Here is a 22,461-nt window from a genome sequence, read left to right as displayed (position 1 = left end):
AAAGAAACAAGTTTGCTTTTACGCTCCTCAGCATGGAACTTACATGTTTTTTTTTTTTTTTTTTTTTTTAACAAACGGTATTATCTACACTAAGGGAAAGGGAGTGAGCTAAGTCTCACAATGGGCTAGCAATATTATGGTTCAAATTTACTTTTGGCAAGAATCGAACTTAAGACCTCTTACTTACAAGTGAAGAGAAATATCACTGTATCGTTACAGTGCATGAAACTAATATGTTAGTCCAAAACACAATCATGGAACTATTTTCCTTTACTTCTTTTGCAATTTATTTGTCACCCTTATCACAATACTAATGGAAAATTGGGAAAGGTATACTATAAACTAATTGGAAGTTTTTTTTCCTTACAAGCTTATGTTACTTTCAACTAATTTAAATTATAGAGAGCAAAGCTATAAACTAGGTGCATAGCGGGATTATGTTCGCTCTAACCAATATGATGGAATTGAATAATTGACTATCAGAACATCCGTAGTCATTCTTAAAGCACTTGAGTTAAAATTTACTTACCCATTAATTTAAGTTTTGGCACAACGCTATTTTATACTAAGGGGTAGTAAAATAACTGGAAGTAAGGAAGGTAAAAAGGCACGGAACACAGTCGTGCCAATCCCTTACGACCAACAAAACGCTAACTAGGAGGGCAAGGTAGCCCGTCTTTGTTCAGGACCTGCATAAACGAAGATGGTCCCCGAAGTTGAGCAAGCAAACACCCGTCCAAAATACCAAGAGCTTCAGCCGCTGCGATGTTCGGGGCCTTAATTGCTCTTCTTCGAACAGCTAGACAATGGGAATTAGAGTCCCACGCTACCACCCCAACATGACCCTGATTATTGGACGCCCGGCAGCTTGCATCCACATTGATCTTAACGGAGTCACATGGATGAGGAGACCAAAAAACATTAGGAGAAAAGCCAACCTGCCCCCGGCCAATTCCCCCCGATCTCACAACACGAGCATTGAAGAACCGACGTGGTAGCAGCAGAAATTGTGAGCAAAGTTTGGTGGGGAGATGGCAATTTGTGGTTTAAAATAGTGTTGCATCGGGATTTCCAAATGTTCCAGCAAGTGAACGCAATCAAAGCCATGAAGTGCATCCGGTCCTCAACACTCCCATAGACCCATTCATACATGTGTACAAGCCAAACATGGAATGAGGTTACAGAATTCCGAGTGACACGATAACCTAATCTGCCACTGAAATCCTGCGGCAATGACTCTCTCTTCCTGCCAAGAGACCAGCCCAAGCCCAAGATGCCTGACTTCCACGCTTTGCCACCAAGAACGAGCAACTAGGAAAATATCTTCCCCAGTTCACCCAATTGATCTTCTGCTCCCCTACTTTTTGGCCCCACTAAAACTGCGCCACGGAAGAGTCAATCTCCCGGCAAAGAGTATCTGGAAATCTAAAAATGTTCATAAGGTATGCCGGGATAGCTTGTACAACTACTTTGATAAGAACTTCACGCCCCGCTTGTGAGAGAAATGTTTGCTTCCAACCCTGGATCCTTGCCAATACACGCTCCTTAACGAAGGCAAGCGCGGCTAGTTTGGAGTGACCCCACACCGTTGGGATCTCGAGGTATTGACCAAGATCCGTGACCTGTGCCATACCCAGAATTGGGCACATCTCTCTCTGGACATGCTCCGGCGTATTAGCTCTGTAAAAAAAAAAAATCGATTAACTTTTGTGCACTAACCTCCTGACCCAATGCCCTAAAGTAGGCCTTGAGTAGAAGATCAATATTGTGGCAGTTTTGTGGTGTGGCCTTTAGAAAAATTAATGTGTCATCGGCCAAAGGAGATGAGTGAGAGGAAGCCCGATATCATTGAGCTTAATGGCATATAAGAAGCCACGATCAGAAGCCCCTTTTAGGAGCTTGTCAAGCACCTCACTCACAAAGAGGAATAAGTATGGCGATAACGGGTTTTCTTGCCGCAGTCCTCGAGACGGTTTGAATTTCTTTCCAGGTTGACCATTAACAAGCATAGAGAAATTCACCGTCGTAACACACCCCATCACCATATCAATCCACCATTGATTAAATCTCATCCGGACCATCACCGCTGCAAGAAAATCCCACTCTATACAATTATATGCCTTGTCCATATCAATCTTCATGACAAATTCAAAACTCTTTTTCACCTTCTTGAGTTGAAGGCATTCTGAGTCGGAGAGATAAATATTTGGCAGCCATGGTTTAAAGCGATTTGCAAGGATCTTAGAGAAGAGTTTATATGAGTAGTTACATAGACTTATAGGGTGAAACTGCCCTACAGATTCCGAGCTTGGAGTCTTTGGAATTAAAACAATATGGGTGGCGTTCAAATTTCTGGTACTCCCAATCCCACTCGCAAACTTAAGAACAAAGCCTCGAATATCCTCGGCAATGGTTTCCCACAAGGAATGGAAGAATACCCCATGGAAACCATCAGGCTTAGGGGCCTTTGATCATCTCATCTGAAAGACAGCTTCACGAATCTCCTCCATCTCAATGGGCCTTGCTAGATGGGAATTCATATCCACCGAAATCATCGGTTCGAGGCAGTCAAGAACCGACCCCCAATCTCAATCCCCACTAGGGGTGGGCACTTGGAATCCAAAACTGAAACCGAAATACGAATCGAATCGGACCGCATTGAACGGCTTGGTTTTGCGGTTTTGAAACGGTTGTGGTTTCAAAACCGATCTGCGGCAAAGAAAACGGTTTGGTTTCGGTTTTGGATTTTCAAAACTGCACCGAAACCGAAACCGAAACCGAAATCGCACCATATATTGAATGTTATATTTTAATTAGTTCAACTAGACTAGTTGTAAAATTTTGCACCACTATTCGACATCAATGCCCCGAACTCACTGTTTGCATCTGTCTGTCTCTCTCTTTCTTAAAAATCATCTTCATCTCTCTCTCAAAACTCATCTTTATCTCTTCCACAATCGACATTAGTATCCTGAACTCACTGCTTGCATCTCTGCGTGCGACTTGGCTGCTTGCATCTTTGCGGCCTCACTGACCTTTTTATCCATGGCTGTAGTGTGGTTCTTGCCGTCGCAGGGCTTTAGTGGCCTTGGTGGGACCATTATATCCATCCCATGGCTTCCAGCATAATATACATTACTTAACTGTACAAATCCTTTTACCTGTAGAACCAAATTAAATGAGAAAATTCTTTTATGTGCAACACAGTGTTTATTGATGAACATTTCAAATTTTCTCGAGATTATATTGATGACTTAATCATTACCTTATCTCTACTCCTTCCACTAATTACTATTATTGGAAAATAGTTGGCAAGAATTGTCATAAGATCACCAACTAAGTCCAAATGGCTAGAAGTAGAACGTACCACCCAGGAATTATAAGCTAAATATGAGGAGAGTGGTCTATTAGGGGTAGAGATGTTATGCAGGTTTGACGGTCATATGCATAAATAGGTGTATATTTTAAATTGTACATTTTTTCTCAAAAACCAAACTGAAACCCTTTGAAACCGCACTGAACCGAATCAAACGGTTTGATTTCATTTCAATTTTGGCCTCAAAACCGCACCGAAGTTCATCGCGCTCACCCCTAATCCCCACTTGAAGTGAAAAGCTTGGAGAAGTGGTCATAAACAATATCCCTGATACTGGAAGAACTTCGTATTGAATCTTCTTGAATCTTATTGAATCTTCGTCGTTAAACGATAATCTAATGGAAGAACTTCGTGTTTAAATCGCTGCCCTACAACCACTTAACTCGAGCTCTATGTTGCCAAAATTTCTCCTCCCTCTCTTCTAGTCTCACAATCAGCCCCAAGAGTTCAATAATTTGATTACTAATTTCCTCCTAATCCACCTATAAGCAGCCCGGTTTTGTATTAGGCTCACAATCGCCAACTTACCCTCTTTAAATTTCCTTCGACTCCAATTTTACACTTCCTCTACCAATTCTGTAGGGCTCTACGCCCACGCCGAGTACGCCAGTAGTCTTCAATAATCTCACAACATCCCTCTTCCTACATTCAAAAGGATTCGAAATGAAATAACTTCTTCCACGCGAAGGAGCTAGATCAAAGTTGAAAATCATCGGGCAATGATCAGATGTCTGGGCAGTTCTATGTATCTGTTGACCCTAAAAATTACAAAACCTACGTGGCGCGCAGGCAGAGTAACTAATAAGCTAACTACGTCCATTGGTTTAATGTGGGGTGTGCCAACTCGTCGGCCGAGTTTGTTGATATTGCGTTGAGCACATTGCTAATTTCTTTATCTTGTGACTGCGGCCAGGGAATGAACAAATATCTGCCTTTGGATTCTCGAGCCTGAAGACAAGGCTGTTGGTTCTGCGAAGTTCACGAATTGTCGGCACCGGATTCGGTCACAGTGATTATATTCGTTAGAGTATAAGCACATCGAATCGACACCAGACTATATGGACACAAATATTCAAAGGTGATGCATGTCTTGATGGTAAATATGGTTTGGCTGTCAGAATGCCGAACTTTGAAACTCACTTAAGAGTATCCAATCATAAAATCACTCGGTGTTCAATACGTCGAATGTCGTAACTCGTAACACCTTACTTCGTCGAGAAGGCTAATAACATGACCTCTGCCAATAAGGATTCGGAAACCCTTCTCAATCGAGACTTGGATAGGTAATCAGTCGGCCTTGATGCAGTGCTGTTTATCCAAACTGAAGGTGCCTCATGATCGGCTGATTCTACGGCGACAATGCTGTTTATCCAAACTGAAGATGTTTGCCGATTGCTTTCACAGTGCTATTTATCCAAACTGAAGATGTGTTGGCGAAAAAAGAAAATGAAAAATCTCAAGTTGTTTGAGAGCGTTGCACAGGGTAATTGTGTGTTGAATTGGAGGTACTCTAATGCACACTTCTTTCTCTATTTGTAGCAGCAAGAACAAATCCTAACCATGCTCGAACTAGGATTCCTTACCCCAATCCATCTTATCTCGGCCATTCCTACTTCTATTAGGATTTTGAATTTAATCCTCTTATTAAGCCACATCCACTTCCATTTTCTGATATCCTTATCTGGCCGAAAATCCTTACTGCATCAAGACTTAACCACTTCATACATCCATTTCGCAATAGGGCCTACCTACTTCTTATTCATTTGGAATATTCTTTTCCAAACAGGGCTTTGCCGACTTTAGTTAGGCAGCCTATGAACCGGCTAGTTTGTAGAAATCCTTGAGTAGAGCTTTTGGGCCGAGAACAATTCTATACTCGGCCCAACCCAATAATTTTAGGTTCAAACATTGCCCCCTCACTTCTGAGGTCGTCGACCCCTAATCCTCGATTAAGTCTCGACCTTGAAAAAGCGAAAACGTCTTTTGCCTTTAGACTTAACCATCTCGATAACCACCACCGTGCCCATTTATGAAATATGATTGCACGATCTCTGTTTTTCCCAATGTTCTACCACGTGTCGATTCTCTAATAAACCTAACAGGCCTTAATCATGGCCCTCGAAAACATGCGCTCGCCGAAGCCTCTCTTCCTCATCAATACATTAAATCCGCCACCACACGCAATTGTGCGTCCTAAAACCTCGAGAACCTCGATCCTATCCTTGGAGATTCCCGAGATATCCGAAATGATTGGCCATTTCCCGGTCCATTTTTTACTCAAATTTGAAAATCAAAACATTTTAGATCATCAAACATTTGACCTTCCTCTCGAAATGCCTATAAATATCTGAATCTCTTTTACCTGCATTTCACGCTTCCAGAAACCTTTGAAAAATCTCTCCGCCATTTGCTTTTGAAATCCCAGAAAAACAAACTTTATCCCAAAAACCCTTCCAAGCATTCCTCCAAAACTCTTCCAAGCTTTCCAAAATGACTTCCAACGCCTTATTTCCAAGCTCAACAACGAATGCAACAAATGCAAAAGCTTCATTGATCAAAGCGCCATCAAAACCTTGCGCTTCGAAAGTAACCTGAGCACTACTCATCAAATATTGGGGCCACTCTTCAAGGATGCAGTACCTTCATCCATCACCACACTCCTCAAGGCTCACTGCCTGACACCCTTACTACAAGGGTTCGACTGGTGAAAGTGGGACCTAATGAAGCCCCAAAGAGCTTGGCCTATGACTAATGCCAACTGGGCGGCCTGGGTCGTTCGAATGGAAAGCTTTTTTGGTCAAGAGTGGAAGGTTCTTGGCATTTATGATGCCATTAGACTCTTGACCATGGAGTTAGTCATGGACAAGGAACTTCTCATGTCAGCATTGAGTTTCTGGTGCTCGGCTACCAACACCATGGTCCTTCCTGTTGGCCCTATTGGCCCCACCATCCTCGACATCTCGGCTATTCTTGGGACTTCTCCTTCTGGCATCCTGATCGTTGCCGCCCTCTCTGGATGCTCATCGAATCTCGACCTCAAGGCATTTTTTGATGATCAAGCCGTCGAGATGGCCAAGAGCCTTCGAAGGAAGAGGTCCAGAAATTACACAAGAATTTCTTTAACTATAACACCCTCATCCTCCACTTCGCTGGCCGAGAAGAGGTGAATCTTGGGAAGGGAGAACACGAAGCCTTCCTATTCTACTTGTTCAACAAATTTTTTTGTTGTACCTGGTCAAACAAATGCCAGTGGCCGAAACCCTAGCTAGTAGTCATACCTAGCTCCGCCATTCTTGCCAATCTTCTTCGCTGCTTGGTCGAGGCAACCATTGGCAAAATTGACCCAAATCAGAATGGTCCCCTTTTGGTCTTCCAACTTTGGCTGCAGGTCTATTTCGCCATACTCCAGCCATAAATCTCCAACTTCTAACCTACTATTTCGCTCGGTCTTCAGTTGGCATCTCAACCGGCACCTCCTCATCAAGTTGAAGAGTTCAAATATTTCTTCAGCCTATATGTCCTTTCTAATGATGAATTTTTAGTATGATATCGCCAAGAGCACCCTTGCTCCCTCAAGCTTCCAACGTCAGCATGAAGTGAAAGTGAAAAGGCTGTTATTCGTCAGAATTGGAGGTCGATCGTGCTAACACGCGACCTTCCCTTCGGTTGTGACTCTCGTTGAGCAAGTTGGGAAGTCCACCACCCCCACTTCACTGCCCGGCAGCTTGAATACCTCCAAGGTTGTTCGGTACCTCTACTTTTTTCTCATTCCCTCCTCAGGCGAGAACGCCTTTCTAGCTCGTCAGAGAAAGAGTGTAGAGACTCCGAGAAAGAGTTTCAGGATCGGTGCAAAACATTTTGCCTCCGACCAACTTTTCCCAAATTTCTTGGCATTGACACTTTTGGCGACTGGCTGGAAGAGTATACCAAACCTTTGTTAGGGTTCCGGTCGAAGACGTTGTTAACAAAATCTTTAGCGATCGGCCCAGGAAAACCTCTGCCCTCCAATCCAAAGAGCCAACCCGAGGTATACGACCTTTTTTTCTTCTATTTCTCTTTTCTACTATAGATGAACCTTGCTAATTTGATCTCGTTTTCTTAGATGGTCGAGCATTGAAGAAAGTGGACGTGATTGTTGCGGTCGCGGCCAAGAAGAAATCCGCTCTTTTTAAGAGAAGTAAAACCATCACGCAGTCTCCGTAAGGAAAACGACCTCGTCCAGAAGCCGAGACGGTCGGCGAAGCTCCCCGACCCTCGAAACACGTCAAGAAATTGGCGAAGAAAGGGGAATGGGAGATCCATGTGTTTTCCAACTACACCATTGGAACAATCATACTTAGCAATTACCCCCCTCTCTACCCTGGTCGTGCAAGCCTCAACTGAAGAATGGCCAACGACATCTTGCCAGGAAACCTGAGCCATCCCCAAGGTCGTGGCTGATCTAGGGACTGCTCCGCTAGTCAAGGGACCTGTAGTCTTGGGGCCAACGGCTGCGCCTGCCTGGAGAAAATGGCCCCATCCGTCGGGACAAATCTCCCGAAAAAATAGTCGATGATCATCTTGGAAGAGGTATAATTATGTCGCTAGAGATCTTCTTCATTTTATCTGATTTACAATTCTTAGCAGTTTTTTATTTCAGGACAATGAGAGCGACAAGGGTGACAAGATCCTGCTAATGAGTTGCCCTAGACCAACCAAACTTCCTTCCGCCAATCTTCCTTCTGTGGTCCAGGCGTCTATTCAACCGGATCCTTTTGCGGCTGATTATAGGAAAAGGCCCCTGGTCGAACCTAAAGTAACGGCAGAAAAGCCACTCCATCCCCAAGATGAAAACCTAGACATTCCTCCATAAGAAGTTACCTAGGCTTTTGTAAGGCTCGATCCCCTTTCTTTATTAATTCTAGTATAATGTGTCTGAAACCAGGAAAATATTAAATGTCAGGTGCCCGGTTGTTCATTTCACCGATAATTCTATGCGCCGAAGGGTGTTATCTACATTTCTTGGCCACCTCATTGGCCATCAAATGTAGATAACCTCCATCGGTCTCGTAAATTGAAAAGCAGTCTTAGACACTAGGCTCGGGACATAGCCGAAGTCTCCTCTTGGCAGGTTTAGAACCAAATTCCTCTGTTATGCATTCCATATATTTTTCCTTTTGCTTACAAATTTTCTTTTCTACGTAGCCTTCGCGGGAGGTCGAGCTTGAAGCTTTCTTCAGAGCACCACTGACGCGACTGGTTCTTCTACTGCATCGGTCGAATCAGCGGAGACCGCAACCGAGTCCCAAGCTTTTGTCAAGCTGCATGAGCTTTTGTCCCTTTCTGCCTCTCAGGTTCTCTAATGTAAGGGTCTTAACTCTGTAGGGAAGTGCCTGAACGACCTTGCAAACAGCGGTTTCCTGAGCACGGAGAATGTCGCCTATTTATCTGGTCTTTTGGAGTGGACTCGGCAACATTTCACCACTTTTGAATAAGCTCTCCGGGCCGAGGATGACCTGAAGGCAGCAAAGATTGTGCATGAAGCTAGCCAGTCAGAGGTTGAGGCCGTAAAAGCGAAGAAGGCGCAGTTGACCGAGTTTGATCGCCAGATTTCTGAGCTTTAGCGTCAAATCGCTGAGCTTCAACAACAAAGGTTAGTTGCTGCTTCAGAGCTTGAAAAAGATTTTGTGGCAAATAGGCTCGACTGACAACCTTCGCTGGCGGCATAAAACAAATCCAACAACCTCAACTTAATAAGAAAACAAGGCAGGCCGAGATCATTTTGAGGGAATTAAGGTGGCTGGAGTTACAGGCTGCTCTTGAGACCTTCCTCCCCTCGACCCCCTAGATTTTAGAAGCTCTTTATGAATGTACCTGTACGGCCTTTTGTGAATTTAATAAAATGATCTTTATTCTCGCATTTCCCATGTGACTGGATAATATTTTTTTCAAAATTTTCCCATTGATTGGCAATTTGTGAATTAAACCAGTTCGATCCTTGAGATGGTAGGCCCTTTTAATTCCAACTGGTAGTTTGGTTTGCCATACTAACTCTCCTTCGCCGAACGTTTTTTGTTTGACATGCCTATTATAAGCTCGTTCGACAATCTTTTTCTGTGCTATTAACAAGTTATAAGCGTCAAGCCGACCTTTTTCTAAGTCTTCCAACTTTTGTCTCATGGCTCAACTATATTCGGTACTAAACAAACTACTTTGTTCAATCACCAGTTATGAATTTACACTCAGCTCAATTGGCAGCATAGCACCGTGTCTGTAGGTTCGATAGGCCCATAATGCTTCATTTAGCTTCAAATGCCACAAACCAGGTCTCTCTCTTACCATTTTTTCAAGAATGCCGATCAGAACCTTATTGCTTGCTTTGGCCTGCCCATTCGCTTGTGGGTAATACGACGTAGACTGCTCAAGTTGAATGTTCAGATTTGCCGTGTATTCCTTAAACCTATCGGCTATGAAGATTGTGCCATTGTCAGTTATGATCGTTTCTGGCATGCCGAATCTGGTCACAATACTTTCCTCTACAAAATTGCAAATTTCTTTGGTTGTTAATTCGGCGTTTGATTTTGCCTCAACCCACTTAATGAAGTAGTCGGTTGCTACTAATATCCACGCGTGTTTTGCCGCTCCAGAAGACGGGGTGATTTTGTCGATTACGTCAATTGCCCATCCTTTGAATGGCCATGGTTTGGTAAATAAGTGGAGTAATTCGGCTGGGGCTCTCTGTATAGGTCCATGAATCTGACAATGTATGCATCCTCTTGCGTATTCGATACGATCTTTCAATATCCTCGGCCAAAAGTAACCATGTTGGCGAAGTAACCAACGCATTTTACGCCCGGATTGGTAAGCCCCATAAATCCTTTTGTGTACTTCGACGATTGCTTGAGCAGCCTCTTGTGGGCCGAGGCATAACAATAATAAACCATCCTCACCCTTTTGATACAACTCATTCTGGTACGTCACGTAGTTTGTGGCATGTACCCTTATTCTGCTGTCATGTTTGTTGCTAAGGTTGTCGAGGTATCGTATAATTACCGTTCTTCAATCATCTGGCATTATTTCAACGGCGCATACATCTACAAGGTCTCCTCGCTCTAGTAATGATGGTAAAAACATCACTCGTTTGCGTATCACCTGACTGCGCTGGAAATCTTGCTGATTAACCAAGGTTGGGTAAAACCAACATTTTGTGGGTGTTGCCCGACCTAACTTACCCCCCAGGAGTTGTGCTCCGGAAGCTATTTGGGCGAGTTCATCTGCGTCAATCTTTCAAACACGCGAAATGTGCTCAAATGTAACTCTTAAGTTATTGATGACGTGAACGCCGTTTCGTTGGTTAATCACCGAAGATGAGAACACGAGCTGCTCTTAAGTCGTTGATGACATGAATGCCGATGATGAGAGCTTCATACTCGGCCTGATTATTTGTACAACTGAAATCTAACTTGAGAGAAAAATACCATTGGTAGTGGTCGGGAGATTGAATGACGATACTAACACCAGCCAAGGTTGAGACGCTAGAACCATCAAAATGCTTTGTCCAGTAGTTGTCTCATGTTTGGACTAAATCGATGTCGACTTCGCTACCCCTAAAACCATAAGGAGAGGGGTGTTGGGCCAAAAAATCGACTAGGGCTTGACCTTTGACGGCCTTTTGGGGTACGTACTGCAAATTGAACTCTAACAATGCCATTGTCCATTTCCCAATTCGACCTTTGACGATAGGCTGCGTAAGCATGTAACGAATAACATCTGTTTGGGCAATGACCTGTGCAACTGATGGGAGCATGTAATGTCGAAGTTTCGATGCGACAAAAAACAAAGCTAAGCAATGTTTCTCGACGGGTGAATAATTGATCTCTAGCGAATTCAGATTTCAGCTGAGATAAAAGATAGCTTGTTCATGCCCAGCATCGTTATCTTGTACGAGGAGGTAACCGATGGACTTGTCGGCTGTCGAAATGTATAGTTTAAGAGGCCTACCGTGGCGTGGCAGTACTAGCACTAGTGGCGTGGTAAGGGAAACCTTCATTTGCGTGAAATCCGCTTGATGTTCTTCGCGCCACTCAAACTTATCGGAGTCCTTAAGTTTCAGGAGTGTAGAGAATGCATTCATTTTGCCTGCCGAATTAGTTATGAAACGGCAGAGAAAATTTATCTTCCTAAGTAACAACTGGATTTGTTTCTTGGTCTTTGGGGGTGGAGCGCTAATAATGTGCGGGCTTTATTTTCCATCAACCTTAATGCCACGATGGTGCACAAGAAAACCCAAGAAATTACCGGTTGATACACCGAAAACGCATTTGGCCGGGTTCATTTTTAGATTATGCTAACGTATACGAAAGAATGCTTGCCGAAGATCATTTAGATGCGTTCGGCTGCTTTTTGATTTTACAACCACATCATCGATATAGACTTCTACGACCGTTTCAATCAAATCATGGAATATCGTATTCATAGCTTGTTGGTATGTGGTTGTGAACACGAAAAAATTCCTGAATACAAGAATCAAGAATACATGTACAAAATAATATTTTTGTGTTTAATGATTTTGGGGTTACAACCTCTTTGTAATTTGATCATCTGATTCTATCTTCGTAGGATGTAGGTTTGTGGATGAGTTGTTGATCCAAAGGGCCGTCGGGGCTTGATCTAAGGATGAACAGTTGATTAACGGATCTTCAAAGGGCGTTGGACTTGATCTTGAAGAATAGGTGTATGGGTTTGTTAAGGTTGTTGATCCAAAGGGCCATTGGGGCTTGATCTTAGGGTGAACGGATGATGAATGATGAATACTTTCTTCAAGGGGCCATCGGGGCTTGATCTTGAGTTGATGGGAGTTCTTCAAGGGCCGTTAGGGCTTGATCTTGAAGGAGGATTTGACGAAGAACGAAGAGTGCTTTCTTGATCCTTCGGGATTTTCTTGAGAGCTTTAGAACTTTAAGGCTTCAAGGTTTTGGTGTGTTCTCTTCCAATTTGGGAGTAGAGAAATGTATTTGTGAATTGGTGTTGGTGTGTGAATTGGTGTTTTTGTTTTTGTGTGTTGGTGTGTATTTGTGAATTGGTGTTTTTTCCTCTTGATGGAGAAGCCTATTTATAGGCTTTGAGAGTGAATCACCACCATCCATTTTTTTGGTGAAGTGAGTGGATGTTGTAGGTGAAGTAAATGGAGTTGGTAGGGTGAAGTAAATGGAGTTGGTAGGGTGAAGTAAGTGGATGTTGTAGGTGAAGTAAATGGAGTTGGTAGGTGAAGTAAATGGAGTTGGTAGGGTGAAGTAAATGGAGTTGGTAGGGTGAAGTAAGTGTGTGAGATTGGTGAAGTAAATGGAAGTTGTAGGTGAAATGAGTGTGTGATGTAGGTGAAATAAATAAATGTTGTAATTTTAATACCTTGGTTAACATTTATTTCACTGAAATTTTGATGTCTACAAATGCCCCCACTTCAAGGCGCGTCGTAGACATGTGCTTGTCACGTGTAGAAGATGCGTTTTGAAGTCCCTTAATGTAGATGTCAACCCAAGGGCCGTCGAGGCTTGATCTTGAATTGGGCTGGAAATTTCTTCAAGGGCCATCGAGGCTTGATCTTGAGTTCGACTGGAAGATTTTCTGGTTTCCTCCAATCGTTGATTTTCCACAGACTTAATCTTGAACTGGGCTGGAGGATTCTTTTGGTCTCCCCCGAAGGTCTGAACTTACTCCTTTTATCTGGAGTTGAATTTGATTCAAGGGTGGTGAACACTTGATTTTGAATCGGACTTGTGATTTCTTCAAGGGCCATCGAGGCTTGATCTTGAGTTCGACTGGAAGATTTTTTGGTTTCCTCCAATCGTTGATTTTCCACAGGCTTAATCTTGAACTGGGCTGAAGGATTCTTTTGGTCTCCTCCGAAGGTCTGAACTTACTCCTTTTATCTGGAGTTGAATTTGATTCAAGGGTGGTGAACACTTGATTTTGAATCGGACTTGTGATTTCTTCAAGGGCCATCGAGGCTTGATCTTGAGTTTGACTGGAAGATTTTCTGGTTTCCTCCAATCGTTGATTTTCCACAGGCTTAATCTTGAACTGGGCTGGAGGATTCTTTTGGTCTCCCCCGAAGGTCTGAACTTACTTCTTTTATCTGGAGTTGAATTTGATTCAAGGGTGGTGAACACTTGATTTTGAATCGGACTTGTGATTTCTTCAAGGGCCATCGAGGCTTGATCTTGAGTGAAAATAGGACCATGAGCGGTTTCAGGATTCAGACACATGGCAGGCAAGCACGAGGTGGAGGTGATGACCTGTTTCTTTGTTCAATCTTTCCAATTCATATTGAAGAGGGTTAGAGGATGACTCAGCATATGCAGTTGTTGCGTTTGCTGACGATTCATAAGATTGATGTTTCATTGTCACTCGTCTTAGCTGTTCTCCAAGCAGATGTGGTCCCTTCTCTGGAAGTGTATCAACCGTTGAAGATGACTACTCGAGAGCAACGCTAGGTAAGCAACCAGGGAATAGATTCCAGGTAGTCGGTTCCAGATCGGAAGACTGACTCCAAGTGCCGGCTGATTGCTCTCTTTCTCTTTGCCCTGCGAGTAAGAACAAGGACAAAGGAAAGGACATGGAGAAAGCATGATATGAGATACTTTTGCTTTTTGAAGAAATGTTGACGATTTAACGGCGTCGTGCGGCGAGGCTTTGCTCTTTGGTGACGGCGCCAGCGGAGGGTTGTTGAGGCTTATCGAGCTCTTAGAACAATGATGTCGAGCTTGGATTTGTCTTAAACTCTTCTGTCTGGATGGTGCTGCAGGGGAAGGCGTCGTGCTCCAGCAGTTTGTTCCAGCTCCTTGTACCGCATTCTTCTCTGCTTGTTTCTTTTACATAGCCGAGGTGGTGCGCAACACTTTGCCTTTAAATGGTCTTTCAAGGCATCACTTCTCAGCAATTCATCTATGCTTGGCAGCTTCAGTGTAAAGAGCCGACACTCCGTCGCCTGTCCCGAAGTATGCGCTGAGGGAATTCAAGACTCACCAACAGTTGAAGACGAGCACTCGAGAGCAACGCTTTGCTTTCGCCCTTGATGATATGAGATACTTTTGCTTTTGAAAAAGCAGCGAATGAATCAGCACATATATTTGTTGTGCTTGTCTCCACATGCTTCAATGTATCATTTTCACTTGCCTTACTTGCTCCCCTTGCAGAAGTGGTATTTCCTTATGCAGGTTTGACATCTTCTCTTGTAGTATTTGTCCTCTGATACAGGAGTGGAATGCAAACCTTGCATTTGAATGGACCATCACTTCTTGGTGGCAGCGCAAGTTTGAGTGGAGGTTCCGACATATTGTTTTCTCTGTCCTTGTCTTGGCAGGTGAGAACAAGGGCAAAGGAAAAGACAGGGAAAAAGCATGATATGAGATACCTTTGTTTTCGCCCTTGATGATGTGAGATACTTTTGCTTTTGAAGAAGCAGCGAATGAATCAGCACATATATTTGTTGTGCTTGTCTCCACATGCTTCGATCTACCGTTTCCTCCTGCCTCATCTGTACTCCAGGCATCTGGTATCTTCTTTGGGGGTATATCAATGGTTGAAGATGAGTACTTGAGAACAGGGCTGGATAAGCAATCAGGGAAGGGATTCCAGGCAGTTGGCTCCAAACGGAAATCTTGATTCCAAGTGCCGACTGATCTCTCTCTCTTTGTCTTTCAGGGAAGAAGAAAACTGAGCATGTTGAGAGGTTTGGTTGCAGCTACATTCTCGGCCGAGAAGAAGAGTCATGCGTTTTTGGATGTATACCTTGCCATGAATGTTGACATGTATAGGAATTTTAATGGCAAGTAGTAGTGCGGATGCGACTTTGTCACCCACGCTTGTCGGCAAAAGTGTGGTAGTTGGGATAATGATCTCCACGCATTTTCAACTTTGTCAGAGATCTTTGACAAAGTTGCACGCGTTATCTGAAAAGCCGAGATTGCGGCTTTGTCACCCACGCTTGTCGGCAAAAGTGCGGTAGTTGGGATAATAACCTCCACGCGTTTTCAACTTTGTCAGAGATCTTTTAACAAAGTTGCACGCGTTATCTGAAAAGTCGAGATTGTGTCTGAAGAGTGTTGACGAACTTTACGCAGGAAAATCCGGCTTTTAAGATTTGAAGAGCGGTGTCTCTTCAATTTTTTTGAATCGGTAGTTGTGTCGCCTCTCCTTTTATAGAGGTATCGATCACCTCCAACATGCACACTTTGAAGATTGCCCATTCGTGAAAATCGTCTCCGGTGTATTTTGTTTTAACGGCCCTTTGAGATTTTACTCCATCTAACCCTTCTCTTTTAACATCTTTGAAAATGGCTAACCCATCTAACATTTGCTTAGATTTGAGTCTCAGCAGTGATACGGGTGCGTCGCGTCAGGGTAATGTATGGTGCCTGTCTTTCTTATCTTCTAATGGTCCTCTTACAGGTGAAGACTCCGTGATGAAGGATGCAACAACAGCTACGATAGTAGCTAGGAACCTCCTCACTCCTAAAGATAGTAGGCTGCTTTCAGAACGGTCCGATGAGTTGGCCGTTCAAGAGTCCCTAGCTCTCAGTGTTCAGTGTGCGGGCTCTGTGTCCAACATGGGCCAACGCCTACTTGCTCGATCCCGTCAAGTTAAATCATTGATGGCGGAGGTGGAAAATCTTAAACAAGAGATCAAACAGCTTAAGCGCGAGAATAGAGGTTTGCACGTGCTTGCAAATAATTATTCGACGAGCATGAAGAGGAAGCTTGATCAGCTGCAAGAATCTGAAGGTCGAATTCAAAGTGACCGTCAAAGGCTTGTGGCTTTCTTCCAGAGGCACCTTTTTCCTTCGTCATCTAGCGTTCCACCAAGTATTGAGGCCTCGAATGATCTATCTTCGATGTCTCCCGCTCCTGGAGTTTTGCCAAGTAGTGGGGCTTCACGTGAACAACCTTTGTGAAAGCTCTATCTTTTTTTTTTTTTTTTTTTATGATGATTTTGCTGTACACAGTTTATGCTCTTGCGGGCCAGGAGCGTTTGGTGACGTTTGCAGTTTCAGCTCGTGCAGGCAAGGAGCGTTTGGTGCCATTTGCAATTTCAACTCGTGCAGGCAAGGAGCGTTTGGTGCCGTTTGCAGTTTCAGCTCGTGCAGGCAAGGAGCGTGCCGTTTGCAGTTTCAACTCGTGCAGGCAAGGAGCGTTTGGTGCCGTTTGCAGTTTCAACTCGTGCAGGCAAGGAGCGTTTGGTGCTGTTTGCAGTTTCAGCTCGTGCAGGCAAGGAGCGTTTGGTGCTGTTTGCAGTTTCAGCTCGTGCAGGCAAGGAGCGTTTGGTGCCGTTTGCAGTTTCAACTCGTGTAGGCAATGAGCGTTTGGTTGTCACCTTTTAGGCTCGTGCGAACGAGGAGTTTTGGTTGTTGTTGTGGATTTGTCAAGCGATCTGGGAGAGGCGTTCCTCGCAATCTTCATAGGAAGAAGCCTTGACCGAGTAATTGAAGAAGTCTTATGGGAAGAGGTCGCACATTGTGATGGGGATGGATGATCTTTGTGTCGAAATTTCATTATCTCCAACACTTTCATGTAGCTTTGAAGGTTGACGGTAGCTGCTTTGCCCCCTTTCCGATTGGTGAACTTGTGCAACCAATAGACATGACTTTCCTTCAGACATCCATAGTGCTGATGAAGAACCCCATTGGCCATTTTGGGGTGTCATCTTGTGCGCCTCAATAGCATGCTTTGGTGCCCCCAGCAAGGTCAGGTTGATGACCGACTCGCGCCTTTGATGCTGCTCTTGCTTGCTTAGCGGTATCAACTTTGCAGCGGCATGTTGAGGAGTGGTTGTGGCACCAATGGATACTCCATTTGTGGCGGAAGTGCTCATGCTTCTTACCTTGGTGGTTGCAAGAACGGCTTGTCCCTTGCTTGATGCCATTTATTTTGGAGGTGTGCTTTGGTTTTCTTGAACGGAGAAAAAGATGAGAGGTAGAGATTGTCCCACTGGGCGTGCCAAATTTGTGAACACGAAAAAATTCCTGAATACAAGAATCAAGAATACGTGTACAAAATAATATTTTTGTGTTTAATGATTTTGGGGTTACAACCTCTTTGTAATTTGATCCTCTGATTCTATCTTCGTAGGGTGTAGGTTTGTGGATGAGTTGTTGATCCAAAGGGTCGTCGGGGCTTGATCTAAGGATGAACAGTTGATGAACGGATCTTCAAGGGGCGTTGGGCTTGATCTTGAAGAATGGGTGTATGGGTTTGTTGAGGTTGTTGATCCAAATGGCCGTTGGGGCTTGATCTTAGGATGAACGGATGATGAATGATGAATACTTTCTTCAAGGGGCCATCGGGGCTTGATCTTGAGTTGGTGGGAGTTCTTCAAGGGCCGTTGGGGCTTGATCTTGAAGGAGGATTTGACGAAGAACGAAGAGTGCTTTCTTGATCCTTCGGGATTTTCTTGAGAGCTTTAGAACTTTAAGGCTTCAAGGTTTTGGTGTGTTCTTTTCCAATTTGGGAGTAGAGAAATGTATTTGTGAATTGGTGTTGGTGTGTGAATTGGTGTTTTTGTTTTTGTGTGTTGGTGTGTATTTGTGAATTGATGTTTTTTCCTCTTGATGGAGAAGCCTATTTATAGGCTTTGAGAGTGAATCACCACCATCCATTTTTTTGGTGAAGTGAGTGGATGTTGTAGGTGAAGTAAATGGAGTTGGTAGGGTGAAGTAAATGGAGTTGGTAGGGTGAAGTAAGTGTGTGAGGTTGGTGAAGTAAATGGAAGTTGTAGGTGAAATGAGTGTGTGATGTAGGTGAAATAAATAAATGTTGTAATTTTAATACCTTGGTTAACATTTATTTCACTGAAATTTCGATGTCTACAGTGGCGCTGGCGTTCTTAAGGCCGAATGGCATGACGACCATCAGTCTCATATATAAAGATCTGGTTGTAGCCGGCATGGCCATCCATGAAGGACAACATTTCATGATTGGCTGCAACATCAATTAATAAATCCGAGATCGGCATCGTGTATTCATCATTGGGAGTTGCCAGATTCAAATTATGGAAATCGATGCAGATGCGTAGGGCCTCATTTTTCTTTAGCACCGAGACGATATTGGCCAACCATTCGATATACCGAGCGGTTCGAATAAACCCAACTTTCAAAAGCTGAACTAATTCGTCCTTTATGCCGAGCTGTACTTCGGTCAAGAACCGACGGGGGGGTTGTCGGACATGCTTACAACCAACTTTGATGCGTAACTCATGTTCGACATGGTTTTGGTCGAGGCCTAGGATCTCATGATAATTCCACCCAAAATAATCTTTAAACTCGTTGAGTAATTTACTAAGCTCAAACTTCATTGGAGGCAGCAACGACGCATTAATAAAAAACGGTCGAGGCTCATCGGCTGTGCCAACATTTATTTCTTCTAATGGGTCTTTGACTTGGGGCCAATTGTCTTCGAGTTCGACCAGTGCAGCCTGAACTTTGTCTAACAATAAAACGGGGTCGTTATCTGCTTCGGCTAAAAATTCGATTAGCTTTATGCCCGAGTGTAGTTGCTTGGCAATGGCATACCAATGAGCCAGCAGGCGTTCCATGGTCGATGAAACCGCGGCCCGACGCCTTTCTTGTTTGACGGCGTCAATCATCGACGTTGGTAATTAGATTTGCTAAGTCGAGTCTCATCGAATCCTGTTGTACAGTTTTGGCGCCTACCTCGATGGCTTTTTGAACTGAAATTTGAGTCAACCGTCCGTCCTCGTTAAAACCTTGTAGAGTGATGTAGTAGACGTGATCGTCATAATAATGAGCCTCAATCATGTTGGTTTCAAACGGCTGATTATCGGCTGGATAGAGGAATGCAACTTGTATGACAGTTCCAATCGCGGCCGAGCAATGCATTATATTCAGTTTTTGAGTCAATTATAAAGAATGCAGTCATGTGGTTACGACCTGCAATGCTGACTTCTAACGGGAGTGGAATGATGATGACCGTGCACTCTCTTAGATCTCATGGTTTGGAGCAAACGCAGCTTTCCTTTCACTTGGCACGAGACACCGTACGCTACACAGAAGAACACAAGATTGATGAATGAATTTCATATCTTTCCATTTGGTTTGAGATTTATCGTCGATGAAGCTGTTCATCGTAATCCTTAATAGTATGAACTTGTCATTGGAGCAGCGTAATGCCTTCATGATGGAAACCGGCATGATGTTGACTGTGGCTCCACAGCCAACAAACACCTTAGAAATGGGGTATCCTTCAATAAGAGCTGTGACATATAACGGCTTTAGATGTTGGAGATTAATAGAAGGAGAACCGGGAAACAATTCGGCTAGGGCTGCCTTAAGTTTGTCACCTTTACTGATTTCCTCATTTTCCTCAGTAGTGATGAAATCTACTTGTGTCGCTTCTTCGACAACCACTTCCCCATCCAAAAAATTTGACTGGTGGGTTCTCGATTGAAATTCAGCTGGAAGGACACGGACTATGCTGATTTCCATGTGCTCGAGGACCGAATGGCTTATCGGGTCTTGGTCGTCGACTTCCAAATTAGTAGATGTGGTATCAGTCTTTGGAGTGTCTTCAACCAGATTATTTATCGCCTCGGTATGTACTTGCTCTTAGGGCACGTTGACTGAACTTATTTCATTCTGGTCATCGTCATCGAGCCTATTTATTGCTGAAGAATGATTTTGTTCTTGTAATGCTTTATGAGCTCGTTCTTCGTAAGCGATTCGGGTGTTCCTTGTGTCCAAGTATGTATCTAAACGCGTCACACGATTTTCCTCATCGGCCGTAAGACCTAAAAAAGACACAGCTGAGAAGACTTCAAAGTGATATCGCAGGTGCTGAAGGTCTTCGAGTGAAAAAGGTAGCTCGGCAGTGTCTATATTTGTGTATGGGTCGACTTCAAAGCCGAGGACTTAAGCTTCACGTATATGTTAGAACCTAGCTTTTATTGCCGGGTCGATGGTTTTCTGAATAATTTGTTCAGCATCAGGGCAAGTTAGTGCTAGTTCGAGGGCTTCCTGACATGCCTTGGGCAGTCCGTACAAGTCATTAGCGGAATATTTCTTATGAAATTCCCGCATGTACTCCAACGATTCACCGAGTAATGGAGGGTGCAGATTGCGCCATACTTTTATTAACGGTTCCTGCGGTGGTAACGGGGCAAGCTTACTTTCGGCTTCTTGTCTAAAATGCTCAAGACGAGCTTTCATTTCTCTGGGCCAAAGAAAGAGCTTGATGCGTTTCTCGAATTCTTCAATTATGGTTTCAAAGTCGCTATCAACTACCTTTTTCTCTTGAAGTAATTCGGCCATAATGGTTGGGGTAGATTATCATCGTTTCCTGCTGCCTTTTTTGGCTACCACCAGGTAGTCAAATTAGTTTGTGATTCTTGTCGTCGAGCCATCCAATCTATCTGCTGGCTACAACGTTTTTGAGATTTAAATAACGCCGTATACAGGCCAGTTAGAGAATTGTAACTGTACCAATGTTGGTTACGTGGCTTAGGTGGCTTGAAGGTTTTTCGACCCACCAATAAACTTGAACTGCTGGAGTTACGCGAGTTATAATCCTCATTATAGAATGGCACGTCAAAGTCAAGATGTCGTTTGACTGAGGTTGGATCTTTTGTTTATACCTATGGGTCGAGTCTCTCGAACACCTGCTGGCGTTGGTCGGCATCGAGTTCCTTCAGAGGTTTTGCTACGGTCGTGGACGGCTGATATGAAATTGGAGCTGAAGGTGTTCTCTCTTTAGGTTCGATTAGGGAAATTCGTGTTTTACAACGATCGAACAAAACCATTAATTCATCAGTTTTTTCAAAACTAGAACCTGACATAGGTTCAACGATGGCCGACCCTGAAGACTCCGTGGGTGGTGCATTTGATAATAAATCAATTTTGAGTCTCGGCTGACCACCCTGCTTACGAATATATTATACTGGGACTAATTTGGCCTTCCCTTTTCCTTTGTTTTTAGGGAGATGAGCATCCACCATGCCAATTGTCGTCAAGGGGAAGGGATTGGCGTCAACCGTCATCTATTTCTAAGGAAATTTTAACTTGCCCTCCTCAATCCAACTTTGAATCGCATCACGGAACACGATGCAATTATTGGTAGCATGCTTGTTTGAATTATGGTACTTGCAATACGTTTTGCCTTTCAACTCTTCGGCCTTAGGAATGTTGTGTCTTAGCCGAAGTTTTATGATCTTTGCTACCAACAACTGGTCGAAAATTGCATCGGCCTTAGTGATATCAAAAGTGTAAACGTTTGACATTTTGATCATTTTTTCAGAGGCTGAGCAAGTTTTGGCATCCTTGGGACTAATTTGAGCTAATGCCTTGCAAACTTACGGTTTGTCTATTACTATTTCAATCGCATCCACACTGGCGTATTGGGGATACTCGCTTTCGGCCAATGTATAGCTAACCGTGGGATTCTTGTATATCGTTCCCCAGGATGGGGACTTTGAGATTTTTTCCTCTCAGAGCAAATAATCATACTACTCAATGTGTTGAGCCAGTTCGTACATATCTCGGATATTTGCCCCTAGGAATTTCTTTTTGTATTCCACGTCCAGGCCGTTTAGAGCGATTCTGACGAATTCAACTTCAGGGAGAGGTACTCGGCACCAATTCCTAGCCGACTTAAACCTTGTTAAGTTATTCATTGGTGATTCATCTGAAGTTTGAGCCATCCTAGCTAATGATGAAACGGACATTTCCATCCCTGGTCGATATGATTGTTCATAGAACTTCTCGACCAATTCCTCCCAACTCTGGACAGAGTTCGGCGGGAGGTTAATATACCAAGCAAAGGCTGAACCCGTTAGTGAGAAGTTGAATAACCGTAGTTTATGGAAGTCGTTATTAATGTCTCCACATTGCTCAATGAACCGGGCTACATGTTCTAGCAAAGATAAGGATAATTCTCCGGCGAAAAGACTGAAGTTCGGGATCTTTATGCCTTTACGATATTCGAACTTTTCTACATAAGTCGGGTATGGATGGATGAACTTTGGAAACTTCGGCCTTTTTTTTAAGGCCAAATCGATCATCCTTTGGGTCATATTGGCAGATGTTGCTTCCACTGCCTGG

The sequence above is a fragment of a genome, unplaced genomic scaffold, assembly GCF_019419815.1.
Source record: "Pyrus x bretschneideri cultivar Hongxiangsu unplaced genomic scaffold, Pyrus_bretschneideri_v1 Contig38, whole genome shotgun sequence".
Classification (NCBI taxonomy): domain Eukaryota; kingdom Viridiplantae; phylum Streptophyta; class Magnoliopsida; order Rosales; family Rosaceae; genus Pyrus; species Pyrus x bretschneideri.
Note: the sequence above shows the minus strand (reverse complement) of the source record.